Consider the following 21,007-nt stretch of genomic DNA (forward strand, 5'->3'; position numbering starts at 1 on the left):
TTGAACCTTTTATAATTTATAATGATGTATAATATAAATACTGTAATCTTAACTATAGTGAAGTTGCGTATGCAAGTTAGTATAGGGAAGAGTTCGATCTTTATTATAACTTTGAAAAGACAGCAGTATGAAAAGACATCAAAAAAGCAGTTTTTAGTGGAAAAATTGATTTGATTTAAAATATAAAAAAAAATTGAATTAAAAATTGCACTAGATCTAGTAAATCCTTTAAAATGAGCCATTGAACAGCTCTCTATGACGTTCCAGTGCCAAGCTATCTGTGGAAAAAAAGAAAAAATAAAAAATAAAAACATCGTTCGGGCAGAATGATGTAGTAACTGCCACTTTTCTTGATTTTCAAGCCAATACATTTCCCTTGCAAAAAAAGCCAAATGACAGTAAGTTTCCTATATAGGGGTTTCAGACAAGGCGGTTCTAATGGTGTACTTTTTTTTTTGATCTTACTCTTTTTTAGGAGTTATGCGTTATTATACTTCTTTGAATTGGACGTGATCGTCTCTTACTAGGCTTCTAGCTACCGCTGCAACCCGGGTAAAAACCTCAAACAATAAAGTAGCTAACTAATTTCATTGTATGCAATGGTTTGTTATTCCCATGATCGTCTCTTAATGTAATTTGTTTATTTCTTAACATTGGACGTGATCGTCTCTTACTAGGTTGCTAGCTACCACTGCAATCCGGATTATTACATTTTTAACTTTGGGCGTGATCGTCTCTTGCTAGGAGGATGCTAGCTACCGCTGTAACCCCGATTAACATGTAAAAAGATGTATTAAGGAATTAAATATCATGACTTATTTGTAACTTATATATTATAAGTCTCCGATAGTACAGTGGTAAGTATCCCTGCCTGTCACGCGGAAGACCGGGGTTCGATTCCCCGTCGGAGAGAATTTTTAATATATTAAGTTTAAAGCAATATTTCTTGAAAATTAAAAAGATACTCAGTTTAGCTACCTCCTAACCAAAACTTTAATATAAATTAGTATAGGCAAGAGGTCGTTCTTTATTATAATTCTATATACAGCAGTTTTCTTTAAAATGAGCCATTACACAGCTCTTTATTATGACCACGAACTGTTTGATTTAATACTTAAGTTACTATGGGTTCAGTTCGTTCCTTATTGTTTGCTTTGATCTGACTCTATGTTTAGGAGTTTTGGGTTTTTATATTTCTTAGCATTAGGACTGATCGTCTCTTACTAGGTTGCTAGCTACTGCTGCAACCCAAATTATGAGAGGCAGCCTGGCCGAGTGGTCCAAGGCACTGGTGTTAGCCACCAGTCTCTTCGGAGGCGTGGGTTCAAATCTTACCGCTGGGATACGATTATGTTTGAAAGACTGCAGTGTGAAGACATCAAAAATGTAGTTTTTGGTGGAAAAATTTATTCTCTTTTAGAAATAATTTATTTTAGTTAATATAGATTTTTAACCCAATTAATTTTCTTTAAAATGAGCTATTGAACAACCCTCTACGATGTTCCAGTGCCAAGCTATCTGTGGAAAAGAAAGAACAAAAAATATTCCGTTTGGGGAGAATAACGGGGTTAAAGTCAATTTTCTTGATTTTCAGGCCAATATATTTTCCTTGCTGTTCAAGCCAAGGGACAGAAAGTTTACTATACAAGGGTTTCGGACAAGGCGGTTCTAATGGTGTACTTTTTATTTTGATCTGACTCCTTTGTTAGGAACTATGGGTTTTTATATTTCTTAACATTGGACGTGATCGTCTCTTACTAGGTTGCTAACTACCGCTGCAACCCTGATATATTAGTTACTATGGTCCAGAGATCGTTCTTTACTGTAATTTAAATAGTAAGAGACGAAACTCAAACAATCAAGTAGCTGACTAAGTCCAATGTACGGAATGGTTTGTTATTTCAGTGATTTAATGTAAAAAATATAAATACTCTAATCTTAACTATAGTGAAGTTGCGTATGCAAGTTAGTATAGGGAAGAGTTCGATCTTTATTATAATTCTTGTGTCCCTGTAATTGATTTCACAATAATCCAAGCCGCCAAGGTAGAAATTAACCACTTTGTCAGTTGAAAATTTTAATGCTATATTGTTTTCAAGGATATCAAAAAGAATTTGACATAATTCAATATCCGTCGGATAGAGCTTGCAGATATCAGGGTGACATTGCCAAGTAACCTGCTGCCCAATTTTTGGTTTTGAATTTTTACTCAGATTGTTATAGGTGACTTCAGCCATCATAATTTCCTTGTCAGATCTAGTTTTAGAGCATTTTTCAATAGTTGTCTCGTACTTTTCAGGACAGTGTGTTCTACTACACAGAGAATTTTTTGCCAAATATTCAGTAGAACTAAACGAACTGTTTAAAACACAGTTAGAAATGCTTTTTTCTTGAGTCGGTGTTCCAGGAATTTGTTCTAAATCATTAGTCTTACAAACACATTTACTAATAACCCTAACAGGCTCGTTTTCGCCATAATTGAAAAACATTGCTTTTCCTTCGCTGTTGATAGGTATGCTTGTATATATATTTTTATTGCTGCTACATAAACTGCAATTGCTCCTTCCAAAATTAATATACGAATTTTCTAAGAAGTACGCCTCCGTATATTCACTGTGTTGTCGAACATTTTCCATTGCATCTATAAACTGTTCCGCAGTTGCCAATCCATACCTTGGAAGCTTTTCGTTAAACTGACAACATTTCTTTTGGATATTGCCATGAAGCTTTGCCAAAGCATTTCTAGCCGACTTTTCAACAGCATCCGCTCTTTCAAAGAGAATTTTAATCTGTAATTTCGAATACTTTTCGTGATCCTGATAAAACATGCGTAAAATGTTTCTCAATTTACAAAGATCAGCCTGCATTTTTGCCATCTTCTTGTATTTCTGAATGTAATTTTTCCCTTTGTCCTTATGCGTTCTTCGGTACAACCTCGCAGAGAATTTAATTTTTTCATTATAGCTTTTGTCACCCCAGTATCTACCCATTATTCTGGTAGCAACTTTTTTCTTATGTTTGTTTCGGTAATCTATATCGTTATCATACCGTTCCTTGCTCTTTTGTTTCGCTGTCTCAATTTTCCCTTCTCGATACCCCTGATCCGTAAGATACCTCTGTTTTGCTCTGTCATATTTCATTTTCTTAAATCCTGGATCACAAGACATCTTAGTAGCAATCCTTACGCGTGCTCGAGCTTTATTGCGTTTGGTGGCATTTTTGTCTCTTTTAAATAAACTTTTCTTATATTTCAGGATGTTAGCTTTATTTTTTGTGTAGTAAAGTTTTCTATTAGTAGAAATTTGGATTGTTCTATTTTGATATTGTTTTTGGTTATTCTTTCTTTTTTTCCACTCGCGTGAGACCATATTTTTTCAAGATTTAAAATTATTAAGCACACAAAATCCCGTGTCGAGTATCTAAAACCTAGCATAAAACAAAACTAATTTTAAAATTTTCAGGTATTTATCTTGTTTGAATTACAAAATTAGTATTATTGGTTAGACACCATAAATATTTTTGCAGTTTAAATAATAAGTTTAGTGATTCTGGACTGAAAACTAAAATAATTGCAATTATGAGACAATAATATGGAGATATGTACTTTACGGGTTACAGGATACAATAATAAATTTGAACTGAGATGAAAAAAAAATTTCTTCCAGGAGACAAAAAGCAAAACTAATTTTAGAATTTTCATGTATTTTTGTTGTTTAAATTAAAAAATTACTATTACTGATTAGGCATCATAAATATTTTTGCAGTTTACATAATAATTTTAGCGATTAAGCCAAAAAAGAAAATTTTGGTTCCAGGAGTTTCGGTTACTATTGAGACAAGTAGCTATTATTACTATAGAGTTCATTACATGGACTGTTTTATTGCTTCAAAATTCAAATATCTTTGAAAAGACTGCAGTATGAAAATACATCAAAAATGCAATTTTTTTGACAAAATTGATTCTACTTTAAAAAGTATTTTATTTTTAAATACAAAAGTGACTAGATGTTGCAATTTCCTTTAAAATGAGCTATTATACAGCTCTCTATGATTTTCCAGTGCCCAGCTAGCTGAGCAGAAAGAAAAAGCGGAAAGAAAAAAATATCCCGTTTGTGGAGAATAACGTGGTAAAAGTCAATTTTCTTGATTTTCAAGCCAATATATTTTCTTTGTTATTCAAGCCAAAGGGAGGTAAGTTTCCTTTATAGATGATTCGGACAAGGCGGTTCTAATGGTTTACTTTTTGTTTTGATCTGACTCTTTTTTTAGGAGTTGGGGGGTTTTATATTTCTTGACATTGGAGGTGATCGTCTCTTACTAGGTTGCTAGCTACCGCTGCAACCCGGATATAGGGAAGAGTTTGATCTTTATTATAACTTTTTATTCCAATGATCGTCTTTTAATGTAACATATCAGTTACTATGGTAGAGAGATCGTTCTTTACTGTAATTTTTGGTGGAAAAATTTATTCTCTTTTAAAAATAATTTATTTTAGTTACTATAGATTTTTAACCCAATTAATTTCCTTTAAAATGAGCTATTGAACAACCCTCTACGATGTTCCAGTGCCAAGCTATCTGTGGAAAAGAAAAAAAAAGAAAAGAGAAAAAAATATTCCGTTTGGGGAGAATAACGTGGTAAAATTCAATTTGCTTGATTTTCAAGCCAATATATTTTCTTTGTTATTCAAGCCAAAGGGCGGTAAGTTTCCTTTATAGAGGTTTCGAACAAGGCGGTTCTAATGGTGTACTTTTTGTTTTGATCTGACTGCTTTGTTAGGAACTATGGGTTTTTATATTTCTTAACATTGGACGTGATCGTCTCTTACTAGGTTGCTAGCTACCGCTGCAACCCGGATTGCTAGCTACCGTTGCAACCCGGATCGCTAGCTACCGCTGCAACCGGGACTACACCTGGAACCACCATATATCAGTTAGTATGGGAGAGTGATCGTTCTTTACTGTAATGCTAGGTACCACTACAACCCGGATGATGTGAAATTACAAACAGGAAAAAGCCTATGGCTTTTTCTTGATTGGAATAGTAAGAGACGACCTGGCTACAAACTATGATTATGGCATCATTGATCAATCTTTAACATGAAATGTTCTATGCTGTAATGGTTTGTTCTTTACTAGGTATCAGCCGTCTCTACAGCCATGATACTGATGGAAATTACATAATCCCTATTTATGTTTCATTTTTAATGGGCTAGGTGTCGTTCTTTATTGTAAAATTCCTAAACACTGTTTTGTTGGAGGTGACTAATAGTTACTTCTCTTGAATCGGATTCTATGGGCCGGGGTTGGCCCTTTATTAGGTAACCATTATGTGTGAGGTCGTACTGCAGTAGTACAACGTTGTTTGTTTTGTTTAGTGCCTTTGGGGCTAGTTGCCCTCCAATTACTTTCGACTATTAAAAAGGGCACTAGCCACTCCAATTTCCAATCGATTGAGCTCTTTTCGAAGTTTTTATGACGACTCCTTCGATACGAAGTGCCCGGGTATGGAGAAACCCCCCTCCCAAAAAAAACAACACATTGTGCCCACATCGATGTATTTGGGGGAATGATGGGCCTGGGGGGGCTAGTTGCCCTCCAATCACTTTCGACTATTAAAAAGGGCGCTAGCCACTCCAATTTCCAATCGAATAAGCCCTTTTTGAAGTGTCTGCGACGACTCCTTCGATAAGAAGTGCCCGATACGAAGTATGGAGAAAAAAAAACACATTGTGCCCACATCGTTCTTTACTATGACATATTTTTTCAAGATTTAAAATTATTAAGCACACAAAATCCCGTGTCGAGTATCTAAAACCTAGCATAAAACAAAACTAATTTTAAAATTTTCAGGTATTTATCTTGTTTGAATTACAAAATTAGTATTATTGGTTAGACACCATAAATATTTTTGCAGTTTAAATAATAAGTTTAGTGATTCTGGACTGAAAACTAAAATAATTGCAATTATGAGACAATAATATGGAGATATGTACTTTACGGGTTACAGGATACAATAATAAATTTGAACTGAGATGAAAAAAAAATTTCTTCCAGGAGACAAAAAGCAAAACTAATTTTAGAATTTTCATGTATTTTTGTTGTTTAAATTAAAAAATTACTATTACTGATTAGGCATCATAAATATTTTTGCAGTTTACATAATAATTTTAGCGATTAAGCCAAAAAAGAAAATTTTGGTTCCAGGAGTTTCGGTTACTATTGAGACAAGTAGCTATTATTACTATAGAGTTCATTACATGGACTGTTTTATTGCTTCAAAATTCAAATATCTTTGAAAAGACTGCAGTATGAAATTACATCAAAAATGCAATTTTTTTGACAAAATTGATTCTACTTTAAAAAGTATTTTATTTTTAAATACAAAAGTGACTAGATGTTGCAATTTCCTTTAAAATGAGCTATTATACAGCTCTCTATGATTTTCCAGTGCCCAGCTAGCTGAGCAGAAAGAAAAAGCGGAAAGAAAAAAATATCCCGTTTGTGGAGAATAACGTGGTAAAAGTCAATTTTCTTGATTTTCAAGCCAATATATTTTCTTTGTTATTCAAGCCAAAGGGAGGTAAGTTTCCTTTATAGAGGATTCGGACAAGGCGGTTCTAATGGTGTACTTTTTGTTTTGATCTGACTCTGTTTTTAGGAGTTAGGGGTTTTTATATTTCTTAACATTGGAGGTGATCGTCCCTTACTAGGTTGCTAGCTACCGCCGCAACCCGGATTATTTTTAATTACAAAAGTGACTGGATGTTGCAATTTCCTTTAAAATGAGCTATTATACAGCTCTCTATAATTATCAAGTTCCCAGCTATTTGAGGAGAAAGAAAAAGCGGAAAGAAAAAAATATCCCGTTTGTGGAGAATAACGTGGTAAAAGTCAATTTTCTTGATTTTCAAGCCAATATATTTTCTTTGTTATTCAAGCCAAAGGGAGGTAAGTTTCCTTTATAGAGGATTCGGACAAGGCGGTTCTAATGGTGTACTTTTTGTTTTGATCTGACTCTTTTTTTAGGAGTTGGGGGGTTTTATATTTCTTGACATTGGAGGTGATCGTCTCTTACTAGGTTGCTAGCTACCGCTGCAACCCGGATAATCTATTATAGGCAAGAGTTCGCTCTTTATTATATAGCTAACTAAGTCCAATGTATGGAATGGTTTGTTATTTCAGTGATCGTCTTTTAATGTAATGCAGTATGAAAATACATCAAAAATGCAATTTTTTTGACAAAATTGATTCTACTTTAAAAAGTATTTTATTTTTAAATACAAAAGTGACTAGATGTTGCAATTTCCTTTAAAATGAGCTATTATACAGCTCTCTATGATTTTCCAGTGCCCAGCTAGCTGAGCAGAAAGAAAAAGCGGAAAGAAAAAAATATCCCGTTTGTGGAGAATAACGTGGTAAAAGTCAATTTTCTTGATTTTCAAGCAAATATATTTTCTTTGTTATTCAAGCCAAAGGCAGGTAAGTTTACTTTATAGAGGATTCGGACAAGGCGGTTCTAATGGTGTAATTTTTGTTTTGATCTGACTATTTTTTTATGAGTTGGGGGGTTTTATATTTCTTGACATTGGAGGTGATCGTCTCTTACTAGGTTGCTAGCTACCGCTGCAACCCGGATGCAACCCAAATTCACATATATATTTATTTATGAGAGGCAGCCTGGCCGAGTGGTCCAAGACACTGGTGTTAGCCACCAGTCTCTTCGGAGGAGTGGGTTCAAATCTTACCGCTGGTATACGATTATGTTTGAAAGACTGCAGTGTGAAAAGACATCAAAAATGCAGTTTTTGGTGGAAAAATTTATTCTCTTTTAGAAATAATTTATTTTAGTTACTATAGATTTTTAACCCAATTAATTTCCTTTAAAATGAGCTATTGAACAACCCTCTACGATGTTCCAGTGCCAAGCTATCTGTGGAAAAGAAAAAAAAAAAAAAAGAGAAAAAAATATCCCTTTTGGGGATAATAACGTGGTTAAAGTCAATTTTCTTGATTTTCAAACCAATATATTTCCCTTGCTGTTCAAGCCAAGGGACAGAAAGTTTCCTATACAGGGGTTTCGGACAAGGCGGTTCTAATGGTGTACTTTTTGTTTTGATCTGACTCCTTTATGAGGAACTATGGGTTTTTATATTTCTTAACATTGGACGTGATCGTCTCTTACTAGGTTGCTAGCTATCGCTGCAACCCGAAAAAAAAAACACATTGTGCCCACATCGTTCTTTACTCAGGCAGTGCTAGCGCTCTGCCTATGATAATAAACTGATTACACACAGGAAAAAGCCTACAGCTTTTTCTTCTTTTAAATAGTAAGAGACGAGTCTCAAATAATCAAGTAGCTAGCTAATTCCAAAGGTATGCAATTTTTGTTATTCCAATGATCGTTTTTTATTGTAACTAGGTTTCAGCCATCTCTACAGCCATGATATTATTGGAAATTACATAATCCCTATTTATGTTTTAGTTAACATGGGCAAGGTGTCGTTCTTTATTGTATATGGACTAAGGTTCGTTCTTTCATGTAAAACTAGCAAAACATTTTTTAAGCCTGATGAAGATTTAACTAATGTGTCAAAAGTAAGGTTGCAAGTCGACGATTTTGTTTTGGCCTTATTATAATTGGTATGGTGAAATAATAATACGCATATGGCTCTTAAATCATACTTCTTTATGGTTCAATATGGTCTAGTGGCTAGGATAGTTAACTTTCACTTAACAGGCTCGGGTTCGATTCCCGGGGTGGGAAAATTTTTAACTCTATAATCTTCGAACATTTGAACTTTTTATACTTTATAATGATGCATAATATAAATACTGTAATCTTAACTATAGTGAAGTTGCGTATGCAAGTTAGTATAGGGAAGAGTTCGATCTTTATTATAATTCTTTTAAATAGTAAGAGACGAAACTCAAACAATCAAGTAGCTAACTAAGTCCAATGTATGGAATGGTTTGTTATTTCAGTGATCGTCTTTTAATGTAAAATGCATGTCTATAATCTTCATCATTGTGATAACACATCTTGCTGTTTTGTTTTGCTCTCTCAATTATTACTTCTCGATACGCCTGGTCGGTTGAATACCTTTGTTTTGCTCTCTCAATTATTACTTCTCGATACGCCTGGTCGGTTGAATACCTTTGTTTTGCTCTCTCAATTTTTACTTCTCGATGCACCTGGTCGGTTGAATAACTTTGTTTTGCTCTGTCAATTATTACTTCTCGATACGCCTGGTCGGTTGAATACCTTTGTTTTGCTCTCTCAATTTTTACTTCTCGATGCGCCTGGTCGGTTGAATACCTTTGCTTTTCTCTTTTCAAGGTACTATCTCTGTTGTTTGTGTAGTACTGTTTTTTCAACTTGCGTGCAGCTTGCTTGACTGAAACCATTATGTAATTATGAATGTGAACATTTACAGTTCTGACGCTTCCTATATAGTAATTATGACGTCACAGCGTAATGATTTTATTGACGTCAAGGCGCAATGATATTATTTCATGACGTCATCAGAAACAACAATGTAATTTCGTGTTTTTCTATTCACTTCATAGCTCTAATATAAAGCTACGACATTCATTATTTATCAAGTAGGGTTTCAGACAAGGTAGTTCTAATGATGTACTTTTGTTTTGATCTTACTCTATTTTTAGGACTTTTGTTATATTTCTTAGCATTGGACTGATCGTCTCTTATTAGATTTTGATCTGACTCTTTTTTTAAGAACTATGGGTTTTTATATTTTTTAACATTGGACGTGATCGTCTCTTACTAGGTTGCTAGCTAACGCTGCAACCCGGATATCGAACCTGATTACAAAGAGGAAAAAGCCTACGGCTTTTTCTTCTTTGAAATTGTAAGAGACGAACCTCAAACAATCAAGTAGCTAATTAAGTCCAATGTATGCAATGGTTTGTTATTTAAATGATCGTTCTTTAATGTAACAGCAACCCGGATCAATTAACATGGGTTAAGGGTCGTTCTTTACTATAAAACCTCGCAGAGAATTTAATTTTTTCATTATAGCTTTTGTCACCCCAGTATCTACCCATTATTCTGGTAGCAACTTTTTTCTTATGTTTGTTTCGGTAATCTATATCGTTATCATACCTTTCCTTGCTCTTTTGTTTCGCTGTCTCAATTTTCCCTTCTCGATACCCCTGATCCGTAAGATACCTCTGTTTTGCTCTGTCATATTTCATTTTCTTAAATCCTGGATCACAAGACATCTTAGTAGCAATCCTTACGCGTGCTCGAGCTTTATTGCGTTTGGTGGCATTTTTATCTCTTTTAAATAAACTTTTCTGATATTTCAGGATGTTAGCTTTATTTTTTGTGTAGTAAAGTTTTCTATTAGTAGAAATTTGGATTGTTCTATTTTGATATTGTTTTTGGTTATTCTTTCTTTTTTTCCACTCGCGTGAGATCATATTTTTTCAAGGTTTAAAATTATTAAGCACACAAAATCCCGTGTCGAGTATCTAAAACCTAGCATAAAACAAAACTAATTTTAAAATTTTCAGGTATTTATCTTGTTTGAATTACAAAATTAGTATTATTGGTTAGACACCATAAATATTTTTGCAGTTTACATAATAAGTTTAGTGATTCTGGACTGAAAACTAAAATAATTGCAATTATGAGACAATAATATGGAGATATGTACTTTACGGGTTACAAACCAAAAAAAGCTTGGTTCCAGGATACAATAATAAATTTGAACTGAGATGAAAAAAAAATTTCTTCCAGGAGACAAAAAGCAAAACTAATTTTAGAATTTTCATGTATTTTTGTTGTTTAAATTAAAAAATTACTATTACTGATTAGGTATCATAAATATTTTTGCAGTTTACATAATAATTTTAGCGATTAAGCCAAAAAAGAAAATTTTGGTTCCAGGAGTTTCGGTTACTATTGAGACAAGTAGCTATTATTACTATAGAGTTCATTACATGGACTGTTTTATTGCTTCAAAATTCAAATATCTTTGAAAAGACTGCAGTATGAAAATACATCAAAAATGCAATTTTTTTGACAAAATTGATTCTACTTTAAAAAGTATTTTATTTTTAAATACAAAAGTGACTAGATGTTGCAATTTCCTTTAAAATGAGCTATTATACAGCTCTCTATGATTTTCCAGTGCCCAGCTAGCTGAGCAGAAAAAAAATCGGAAAGAAAAAAATATCTCGTTTGTGGAGAATAACGTGGTAAAAGTCAATTTTCTTGATTTTCAAGCCAATATATTTTCTTTGTTATTCAAGCCAAAGGGCGGTAAGTTTCCTTTATAGAGGATTCGGACAAGGCGGTTCTAATGGTGTACTTTTTGTTTTGATCTGACTCTTTTTTAGGAGTTGGGGGTTTTATATTTCTTGACATTGGAGGTGATCGTCTCTTACTAGGTTGCTAGCTACCGCTGCAACCCGGATCTTAAGGAACATAAATAAAATTTCTTAATGTAATAAAAAAAATTTGTTTTAATTACAAGAAGTTTTTAACCCCATTAATTTTCTTTAAAATGAGCCATTGAACAACTCTCTACGATGTTCCAGTGCCAAGCTATCTGTTGAATTACTAACCTAAACTATAATTAAGCGGCGTATAAAATTTAGTATAGGCAAGAAGTCGTTCTTTATTATAACTACTGCTGCAACCCGGATTCACATATATATTATTTATGAGAGGCAACCTGGCCGAGTGGTCCAAGGCACTGGTGTTAGCCACCAGTCTCTTCGGAGGCGTGGGTTCAAATCTTACCGCTGGTATACGATTATGTTTGAAAGACTGCAGTGTGAAAATACATCGAAAATGCAGTTTTTGGTGGAAAAATTTATTCTCTTTTAGAAATAATTTATTTTAGTTACAAAAGGTTTTTAATCCAATTAATTTCCTTTAAAATGAGCCATTGAACAACCCTCTACGATGTTCCAGTGCCAAGCTATCTCTGGAAACAAAGAAAAAAAAAAGAAAAAAGTATCCCGTTTAGGAAGAAAGTTGTAGTAGCTGCCACTTTTCTTGATTTTCAAGCCAATATATTTCCCTTTCTGTTCAAGCCAAGGGACAGAAAGTTTCCTATACAGGGGTTTCGGACAAGGCGGTTCTAATGGTGTACTTTTTGTTTTGATCTGACTCCTTTTTTAGGAACTATGGGTTTTTATATTTCTTAACATTGGACGTGATCGTCTCTTACTAGGTTGCTAGCTACCGCTGCAACCCGGATTTGATTGCTTCAAAATTCAAATATCTTTGAAAAGACTGCCGTATGAAAATACATCAAAAATGCATTTTTTTTGCAAAATTGATTCTACTTTAAAAAGTATTTTATTTTTAATTAACAAAAGTGACTAGATGTTGCAACTTCCTTTAAAATGAGCTATTATACAGCTCTCTCCGATTTTCCAGTGCCCAGCTAGTTGAGGAGAAAAATCAAGCGGAAAGAAAAAAATATCCCGTTTGTGGAGAATAACGTGGTTAAAGTCAATTTTCTTGATTTTCAAGCCCATATATTTTCTTTGTTATTCAAGCCAAAGAGTGATAAGTTTCCATAATTGGGGTTTTGGACAAGGTGGTTCTAATGGTGTAATTTTTGTTTTGATCTGACTCTTTTCTCAGGAGTTAGGGGTTTTTATATTTCTTAACATTGGACGTGATCGTCTCTTACTAGGTTGCTAGCTACCGCTGCAACCCGGACTACAGCCATGATACTGATGGAAATTAAATAATCCCTATTTATGTTTCAGTTAACATGGGCTAGGTGTCGTTCTTTATTGTACTAGCTACCGCTGCAACCCGGATAATAAAAAAGAGACGACCTGGATACAAACTATGATTATGGCATCAATGATCAATCTTTAACATGAAATGTTCTTTATTGTAATGGTTTCTTCTTCTTTCTTCGTTTCTTCTCTTCTATTGTAATAGTTTCAGACACCTCTGCAGCCATGATACTGATGGAAATTACATAATCCCTATTTATGTTTCAGTTAACAAGGGCTAGGAGTCGTTCTTTATTGTAAACCTAACAAAAAATAAAACTAATTTTTAAATTTTCAGGTATTTTGTTAGTTTGAATTAAAAGATTAAAATTATTGCTCATATATCATAAATATTTTTGCAGTTTACATAATAACTTTAGTGATTCTAAACTGAAAAAAAAAAATATATTAAAAAATTGAATTTTTTGGTCTGAAAATACATAGTAAATTCCACATCGGGTAGTTAGAACCTAACCAAAAATAAAACTAATTTTAACATTTTAAGGTATTTTTCTAGCTTGAATTGAAATATTCAAACTATTGCTCGGATACCATGGATATTTTGCAGTTTACACAAGCTGCAAAGAACGCATAAGGGCAAAATTAAAAATTATATTCAGAAGTCCAAAAACATGGCAACAATGCTGGCTGATCTTAGTAAATTTAGAAAAATTTTACGAATGTTTTACCGGGATTACGAAAAATATTCAAAATTAAAGATTAAAATTATCTCTGAAAGAATGGATTTTGTTGAAAAGTCAGCTAGAGATGCTTTCGCAAAACCTCATAGTAATATCCAAAAGAAATGTTGCATGTTTAGTGAAAAGCTTTCAAGGTATGAACCGGCAACTGTGGAATAGTTTACAGATGTAATGGGAAATTTTATACATCACTGTGAATATATGGAGGCATAATTGTTCTTTACTTAGTTTCAGCTTTAATTCGATGATCCAGACTTTATGTACTAACTAAATCCAAAGACTATGACGTCATTGATTAATATTGTATATAAAAAATTAAGTTTTTTGTAAAACAAAATTAATTTAAAAAAAAAATTAAGTACAAATAGCGCTAGATCTAGAGATTTCCTTTAAAATGAGCCATTGAACAACTCTCTACGATGTTCCAGTGCCAAGCTATCTGTGGAAAAGAAAGAAAGAAAAAAATATCCCGTTTGCGGAGAATTACGTGGTTAAAGTCAATTTTCTTGATTATCAAGCCAATATATTTTCTTTGTTATTCAAGCCGCAGGGCGGTAAGTTTCCTTTATAGGGTTTTCGGACAAGGCGGTTCTAATAGTATACTTTTTGTTTTGATCTGACTCTGTTTTTAGGAGTTAGGGGTTTTATATTTCTTAACATTGGACGTGATCATCTCTTACTAGGTTGCTAGCTACCGCTGCAACCCGAATTAAAATTAATTATAATCTTATTTTAGTTACTCTGGGCAGGAAGTTTGTTCTTTACTGTAATGCTAGCGCGCTGCCTATGATAATAAACTGATTACACACAGGAAAAAGCCTACGGCATTTTCTTCTTTTAAATAGTAAGAGACGAGTCTCAAATAATCAAGTAGCTAGCTAATTCCAAAGGTATGCAATTTTTTGTTATTCCAATGATCTTTTTTTATTGTAACTAGGTTTCAGCCATCTCTACAGCCATGATACTATTGGAAATTACATAATCCCTATTTATGTTTCAGTTAACATGGGCAAGGTGTCGTTCTTTATTGTAACTTAAAACGAACAGAAATTATTCCGTATATGAAAGGGGCTGTCCCCTCCTCAACGCCTCACTCTTTACGCTGAAGTTTGACTTTCTAACAACTCTTATTTTTTAAGCAATAAAAAACTTTAGCGTAAAGAGCGAAGCGTTGAGGAATGGACAGCCCAAGGGCAAATGAGCAGGACAGCCCAAGCAGGACAGCCCAAGGGCAAAAATACATCAAAAATGCAGTTTTTTGACAAAATTAGGCAAAATGCAGTAGCTACCACTTGTCTTGATTGTCAGGCCAATATATTTCCATTGCTGGTCAACCCAAATGACAGAAAGTTTCCTATACAGGGGTTTCAGACATGGCGGTTCTAATGGTGTACTTTTTGTTTTGATCTGACCTTTTTTTAGGAGTTATGGGTTTTTATATATCTTAACATTGGACGTGATTGTCTCTTACTAGGTTGCTAGCTACCGCTGCAACCCGGAAAAAAGTGACTAGATGTAGCAATTTCCTTTAAAATGAGACATTATACAGCTCTCAATGATTTTCCAATGCCCAGCTAGCTGAAAAGAAAAATCAAACGGAAAGAAAAAAAGCTGCCGTATGTGGAGAATATCGTGGTTAAAGTGAATTTTCTAGTTTTTAATGCTAATATATTTTCCTTGTTATTCAAGCCAAGAGACGGTAAGTTTGCTATAAAGAGGTTTTGGACAAGGCGTTTCTAATAGTGTACTTCTTGTTTTGATCTGAATCTTTTTTCAGGAGTTATGGGTTACATTAGTTTTTATTATGGGACATCCTCGTCTCTTACTAGGTTGCTAGATACCTATACTCCTTTTTAGGAGCTATGGGTTTTTATATTTTTTAACATTGGACGTGATCGTCTCTTACTAGGTTGCTAGCTACCGCTGCAACCCGGATGCTATTCCAATGATCGTCTTTTAGTGTAATCTTTAACATGAAATTATAATCTAATTTTAGTTACTTTGGGCTGGAAGTTTATTCTTTACTGTAAAATTAGCATTGGACTGATCGTCTCTTACTAGGTTGCTAGCTACCGCTGCAACCCGGATACCACTGCAATCTGGATATCTTGCAGCTACCCCTGGAACCACCATATATCAGTTACTATGGGCGAGAGACCGGTCTTTACTGTAAAAAAAAGAAAAAAATATCCCGTTTAGGCAGAATGTTGTAATAGCTGCCACTTTTCTTGATTTTCAAGCCAATATATTTCCCTTGCTGTTCAAGCCAAGGGACAGAAAGTTTCCTATACAGGGGTTTCGGACAAGGCGGTTCTAATGGTGTACTTTTTGTTTTGATCTGACTCCTTTTTTAGGAACTATGGGTTTTTATATTTCATAACATTGGACGTGATCGTCTCTTACTAGGTTGCTAGCTACCGCTGTAACCCGGATATGTCTGAAGTGTCTGTCTTTGTTGGTTTGTATGTCTAAAGTACCTGTTCTTCTCTGTTTGTATGTCCAAAGTGTTTGTCTTTATTGGTTTGTATGTCTTAAGTGTCTATCGTTGTTGGTTTGTTGGTCAAAAGTCTCTCTCTGTCTCTTTTTATATGTCTGAAGTTTTTGTCTTTGTTTGTTTGCATGTCTGAAGTGTCTGTCTCTCTCTGTTTGTATGTCTAAAGTGTGTGTCTTTCTCTGTTTATATGTCTGAAGTGTTTGTCTTTATTTGTTTGTATGGCTGAAGTGTTTGTCTTTGTTGGTTTGTGTGTCTAAAGTGCCTGTTTTTCTCTGTTTATATGTTTGAAGTGTTTGTCTTTGTTGGTTTGTGTTTCTGATGTGTTTGTCTTTGTTGGTTTGTATGTCTAAAGTGCCTGTCTTTCTCTGTTTGTATGTCAAGTGTTTGTCTTTCTCTGTTTGTATGTCTGAAGTGTTTGTCTTTGTTTGTTTGCATGTCTAAAATGTTTTTCTTTCTCTGTTTGTATGTCTGAAGTGTTTTTCTTTGTTGGTTTGTATGTCTGAAGTTTTTATCTTTGTTGGTTTGTATGTCTGAAGTGTCTGTCTTTCTCTGTTTGTATATTTTTATATTTCTTAACATTGGACGTGATCGTCTCTTACTAGGTTGCTAGCTACCGCTGCAACGCGGATACAAACAGGAAAAAGCCTACGGCTTTTTCTTCTTTGAAATAGTAAGAGACGAACCTCAAGTAACTACCCCTGGAACCACCATATATCAGTTACTATGTTTGAGAGATCGTTCTTTATTGTAATCTCTCTTAATTAGGTTCCTAGCTACCGCTGCAAACCGGAACTATTAAAAAATATTTTATCTTTAATTACAGAAGGAACTAGATGTAGCAAGTTTTACTATTGAGACGAGTCGCTCTTACTATACAAAATATAGTTCGTTATAACGAACTGTTTGCTTTGATGTATCTATTGGTACCAAAATTTCGTTCTTTCGAGTTTCGGTTACTATTGAGACAATCAAAACTTTGCTCTTTAGAGTATCGGTTACTATTGAGACAAGTAGCTATTATTGCTATAGATTTCATTACCATGAACTGTTTGATTGCTTCAAAATTCAAATATCTTTGAAAAGACTGCAGTATGAAAATACATCAAAAATGCAATTTTTTTGACAAAATTGATTCTACTTTAAAAAGTATTTTATTTTTAATTACAAAAGTGACTAGATGTTACAATTTCCTTTAAAATGAGCTATTATACAGCTCTCTATGATTTTCCAGTGCCCAGCTAGTTGAGGAGGAAAATCAAGCGGAAAGAAAAAAATATCCCCTTTTGTGGAGAATAACTTGGTTAAAGTCAATTTTCTTGATTTTCAAGCCAATATATTTTCTTTGTTATTCAAGCCAAAGAGTGATAAGTTTCCTTAATAGGGGTTTTGGACAAGGTGGTTCTAATGGTGTAATTTTTGTTTTGATCTGACTCTTTTCTTAGGAGTTAGGGGGTTTTTATATTTCTTAACTTTGGACGTGATCGTCTCTTAATAGGTTGATAGCTACCGCTGCAACCCGGATGAGATCCTCTTGACTAACACCATTTATGATCAATCCTTATGTCCCACTATACAAGTTTGTATAGGCAAGAGTTCGTTCTTTATTGTAAAACTGATTACACACAGGAAAAAGCCTACGGCTTTTTCTTCTTTGAAATAGTAAGAGACGAGTCTCAAACAATCAAGTAGCTAGCTAATTCCAATGTATGCAATTCCAATGATCTTCTTTTATTATAATCTTTTTTATTTTGAATTTTCATTATTTCACACAATTTGCCTATGCCCTTTACTTTAGCTACCCTTATTGGTCTATGTTTACACCTCAAACAATCAACCAGCTAACTGAGTCCAATATATGCAATGGTTTGTTGTTCTAATGATTGTCTATAATATATAAGAATACCAATGATCGTCTTTTAATGTAACATATCAGTTACTATGGGAGAGAGATCGTTCTTTACTGTAATTCAATTTAAAATTTAAAAAAGAAACTTGTTTATTTATATTCTAGCTAAAATAATGAAGATAATATGACTGAACCACAGTGTTCAGTTTCTTTGGACTTGAGTTCGTTTTTCAACTATAAATACAAACAGGAAAAAGCCTACGGCTTTTTCTTCTTTTAAATAGTAAGAGACGAAACTCAAACAATCTAGTAGCTAACTAAGTCCAATGTATGGAATGGTATGTTATTTCAGTGATCGTCTTTTAATGTAAAAATAAAAATACTGTAATCTTAACTATAGTGAATTTGCGTATGCAAGTTAGTATAGGGAAGAGTTTGATCTTTATTATATTTTTTCAACTTGCGTGCAGCTTGCTTGATTGAAACCATTATGTAATTATGAATGAGAACATTTACAGTTCTGATGCTTCTTATATACTAATTATGACGTCACGGCGTAATGATTTTATTTCATGATGACGTCATGGCACAATGATATTATTTCATGACGTCTTCAGAAACCACAACATAATATCGTGTTTTTTTATTCACGTCATAGCTCTAATATAAAGCTATGACGACATTCATTATTTATCTAGTAGGGTTTCAGACAAGGTAATTCTAATGATGTACTTTTGTTTTGATCTGACTCTATTTTTAGGAGTTTTGTTATATTTATTAGCATTGGACTAATCGTCTCTTACTAGGTTGCTAGCTACTGCTGCAACCCAGATTCACATATATATTATTTATGAGAGGCAGCCTGGCCGAGTGGTCCAAGGCACTGGTGTTAGCCACCAGTCTCTTCGGAGGCGTGGGTTCAAATCTTACCGCTGGTATACGATTATGTTTGAAATATTGCAGTGTGAAAAGACATCAAAAATGCAGTTTGGTGGAAAAATTTATTCACTTTTAGAAATAATTTATTTTAGTTACAAAAGTTTTTTAACCCAATTAATTTCCTTTAAAATGAGCCATTGAACAACTCTCTACGATGTTCCAGTGCCAAGCTATCTCTGGATACAAAAGAAAAAAAGAAAAAATTATCCCGTTTAGGCAGAATGTTGTAGTAGCTGCCACTTTTTTTGATTTTCAAGCCAATATATTCCCCTTGCTGTTCAAGCCAAGGGACAGAAAGTTTCCTATACAGGGGTTTTGGACAAGGCGGTTCTAATGGTGTACTTTTAGTTTTGATCTGACTCCTCTGTTAGGAACTATGGGTTTTTATATTTCTTAACATTGGACGTGATCGTCTCTTACTAGGTTGCTAGCTACCGCTGCAACCCGGATAATTACTGCAAAACTAGCCAAACAGTTTTTAAGTCTGAAGAAGATTTAGCTGATGTGTCAAAAGTAAGGCTGCAAGTCGACGATTTTGTTTTGGCCTTATTATAATTGGTATGGTGAAATAATAATATGCATATGGTTCTTAAATCATACTTATTTATGGTTCCATTTGGTCTAGTGGCTAGGATAGTTAACTTTCACTTAGGAGGACCGGGTTTGATTCCCGGTGTGGGAAAATTTTTAACTCTATAATCTTCGAACATTCGAACCTTTTATAATTCATAATAATGTATAATATAAATACTGTAATCTTCACTATTGTGAAGTTGCCTATGCAAGTTAGTATAGGGAAGAGTTCGATCTTTATTATAATCTTTGAAGAAATGCTCGTATAAACTGCAGAGAAGGTTCATTTTTATTGGAAATTGAAAGTTCTAGTTCACTTTTTTAGCGTCAAAAGATACTGGAGAGTATCTTTCCCCCACGCCCTTTTTTCCCAAAAACATCCGATAAAAATTTTGAGGCATCTATTTTGTTTAAAATAGTTCAAAGATCTTTTAACAAAAACTCCGGTGTCGAAACAACCCCCCAGAGCCCTGAGGCAGGCGTTGTAAGTTATGCCCTGTAAGCATATATGGTTTTTATGGAAGGGATGCTCGTAAAAACTTCAAAAAGGGCTCATTTGATTGGAAATTGAAATCTCTAGTTCACTTTTTAAGAGTCTACAGAGATTGAATGGCACCTAGCCCCCCTCCACGCCATTTCTTCTCAAACCCATTTGATAAAACTTTGAGATAGCTATTTTTTAAGAAATAGTTCAAAGACCATATGACGAAAAATCGGGGGTCAACACTGCCCCCAGGGCCCGAAGGTGGGCGTTGTAAGGTATGCCCTGGGGGAATATATGGTTCCAATGGATGGGATGCTCGTAAAAACTTCAGAGAGGGCTAATTTGATTGGAAATTGAAAGTTTTAGTTCAGTTTTTGAGAGTCAAAATACATTGGAGGTCAGCTAGCCCCCCCTCTCACGCTCCTTATTTTCCCGGATGCATCCGATAAAACTTTTGAAATAGCCATTAAGTTAAAAATTGTTCAAAAGTCAGATAACAAAAACTCAGGTGTCAACACAACCCCCCAGGGCCCAGGGCAGGCTTTGTAAGTTATGCCCTGGGCATATTTCACACACTGGTCATCTTTTAACAGAACAAATCAAGCGCTGCATATCAGCTTCATACACTTCCATAGTCTCTGCTAAGCTTCGTTTTAATTGCCGTTATCTGTCAACCTTATACAGCACTGTTGCTCTCCCCCACATTGCACCCTTCTGGAAGGTTCTTACACACGTTGATAAATTGAAAATCCGTTCAACTTTCTTCCGTTTCGCAAAATATTTACTGAGATATCCAATTTGGACACGCAATTCAAAGCTCATCAATAGACTTCACATAGCAGATCCTACTATAGCTGCTGTTAAGCTTATAGAAAAGCACAACCAAAACATTTCAAATCACGCTTGGAAACAACTCCTTTTACACTCGCCACATCTATATACATTGTCATAGCTCCTCTTCTTCTTTTCCTTCATTTTTGTTACGAGTACCCGTGTTCTTCATTATTTCTGTGTTTTCTAATTGTCTTTCATCCTAGAAAGTATAGTGCCCTTCTGTTGTGCTCTGTCATTTTTGTTGTTAAAACATGCTTGGAACCAACCCCTTCTACACTAGTTATATTGTAATAGTTGCATAGTAATATTTTGCTTTTTTTTTCTTCCTTTTTTATCTGTCATTTTCTTTTCGTAATAAGACAGGTT

The 21,007-nt window shown here is 34.2% G+C and overlaps 1 non-coding gene across 1 annotated transcript; it reads left to right on the top strand.

The window, feature by feature from the left end:
• The first annotated feature begins 840 nt into the window (after positions 1–840).
• TRNAD-GUC (transfer RNA aspartic acid (anticodon GUC)) lies at positions 841–912 on the top strand. The gene has a single exon. It is a non-coding gene; the product is annotated as a tRNA-Asp (tRNA).
• Positions 913–21,007: the final 20,095 nt, after the last annotated feature.

This window comes from Artemia sp. Qi Xiang Cuo, unplaced genomic scaffold (assembly GCF_049724085.1).
Source record: "Artemia sp. Qi Xiang Cuo unplaced genomic scaffold, ASM4972408v1 HiC_scaffold_3122, whole genome shotgun sequence".
NCBI classification, from domain to species: Eukaryota; Metazoa; Arthropoda; class Branchiopoda; order Anostraca; family Artemiidae; genus Artemia; species Artemia sp. Qi Xiang Cuo.